The sequence below is a fragment of the Abramis brama genome (genome assembly GCF_963993115.1).
Source record: "Abramis brama genome assembly, chromosome: 2".
Lineage (NCBI taxonomy): Eukaryota > Metazoa > Chordata > Actinopteri > Cypriniformes > Leuciscidae > Abramis > Abramis brama.
The window spans coordinates 32,871,366-32,873,538 of record NC_139964.1 but is presented as its reverse complement, the minus strand read 5'-3'; the positions used below and the strand labels follow the sequence as shown (position 1 = coordinate 32,873,538).

General features: G+C 36.9%; 1 protein-coding gene across 1 annotated transcript in view; it reads left to right on the top strand.

Moving 5' to 3' along the window:
• The first annotated feature begins 477 nt into the window (after positions 1 to 477).
• adisspa (adipose secreted signaling protein a) overlaps positions 478 to 2,173 on the top strand; it is a 10,190-nt gene continuing 8,494 nt past the window's right edge. Inside the window, exon 1 of the mRNA XM_084101293.1 lies at positions 478 to 625. The gene's annotated coding sequence lies outside the window, so the exon portion shown is untranslated. The remainder of the gene's footprint in view (positions 626 to 2,173) is intronic.

Below are 2,173 nucleotides of genomic sequence, written 5' to 3'. Positions count from 1 at the left end.
AATGTTTATTGTATTTTTTAAATTTCATGTGTGTTACCGTGATGGTGTTTAATGTTTGTGTGAATGACACTCTTGTCTAGCCTACTTGCGTTGTGATCCGATCGACTAAAACGCAACTTAATACACCAGCTATAACAGGGCATCAGATTTCCTTAAGATCTTCATTTGTGTTCCGAAGATGAACGAATGTCTTACGACAATTTTGTGTGAACATTAAAGCAGTAACAGCATTTATTTTTTGTATTTTTTTCATATAGGCCTATTGCATCTTTGATTATGGGTGACCATTGATTGTGTCTCATTCTATTATTGTCAGGCATCCAAACACTTTTTTTTTTTAATAAAATTGTAAAATTGTGCATTTGGAGTGCTGGGTGTCAGGACTGATAGTCAGGGGCTCTAGGCTTGGACTTCAATCCATGCTTGCTCCGCGACAGCAAATTTCGAAATGAGAGAGGAAGAAAAAACGATAGATAGACATTGAGTAACCATCAGTAACCAATGGCTGCAGCTCCTTTCCTGTGAGCGCGCGCAGCGTCAGACCTGCTGCACTTGTTCGAGGGGACTGATGGCACAGCGCGTCACGCAACGCCACAAACCTGCTCCTACTGTACATTCAAGATAGGTAAGTTTGATTTCCAGTGTATTTCCGGTCAGTATTATTTAGATATTCAACTATGTGTATATAGTCTATGTGCACGCGAACACAGTTTAAAGCCCCATTGCAGAATTTCAGTTGTTTTTTTAAGTGGGACCTATTACTTCTGTAATAAACTACCTTGTAATCTTGAGAAGACGTTTCCCCAGGTTTATTTATAATTCTGTTCAAGTCTATAACATAAGATATGATTAATACAAAACACGCATTTTCGCTAAACCAGTTATTATTTTAATGTCGAGTTGTTGTTTTTACTGTCAGTGGTGCCATACGGGACACTGGCACTGGTTCAGTGTTTTTCCCATTTTTACACAGAACATAACATGCTGCACTTTAATAAATTATGAACGAGAGATGGCTTGTCGTCGGGCGCTGCCTTCGAAGGTTTTGTTTATCCTCTAAAGCCAGGTTCCTCGGGGACGCCCCATATTAAAAATCGACATCTCAATAATTTGCATCGCACATCTCACCGATTTCAAAATGATTATTGTTGCATAAGCAGCTTTTTTCTTACCGTCATATTTGACGTGATTTTGCAGGGGTGGTTTGGAAGAATGGCTGGGAATAAGTCAATCGGGATGAGAGCGGTATCATAAGCCTCTTTTAGTTTGAATGTGAGTGTCATTCTCTGAAATAACCTTGACTGATCTGGTGTAATATCCCCGATTAAGCCAAAGATTTTCATGATAAATTGCTGTTGGGTCACTATAATCAGGATGGGTTTTGAATCCCATCTGCGTGCATGATCTACAGGGAAACAGGGACAGCTTTACCTCTCTGCAGGTTTGTACACAGAGTTCTACACCCAAGTAGCCTACATTATTTATGGCACAAAGATTACAGTGTGCAACGATGTGATTACGACAGCTTTTAAAATGGCAATTAGGATTGATTCTATAAATTTGCCAAAACATTTTGTTAGGGAGCACACACTATTAAAAGTTTTACACTTACGAACAGCATTTTTTTTAATGAAATATCTTTTCTTTTATTTATGGGCGTTGCCATGCTGAGATCATGTGACCAGCTATATCATGCAATTGTTACTTAAATAATAATAAAAGTGTGTAGTAATAATAATGCTTACTTTATATACAGTACCTTTTTATCTTTTTACTTTATATAGGCTACGTTTTAGTCTACCTTTTTCATGCTGCAGTTTGTTGGGAATGTGTTTAATCATGTCTATTATATGGATAAGAATATGAGATTTTAGTTGACATAGTTGAAAATAATTAAAAGAAAACAGCTTTCACATGAAACAACAGAAGTAAAGAAAAACATGCACCCTTGCCGTGTCAAGTCTAAAACTGACTTGGGGGCAAATACAGCAGCATTTAGAAATTGCCTATGTGTATTTTAAAAATTCTCCCTCCATAAGATGCAACATAAATTATGTTAAATGTTATTACATTATAAAATGCATGTTGGTTATTTTCCCAACTTCTAAATTATTAATTGTGCATCCCACAAGCTGTCTTGATTTGCATTTCATTGACTTTTCAGCAAAGTCCC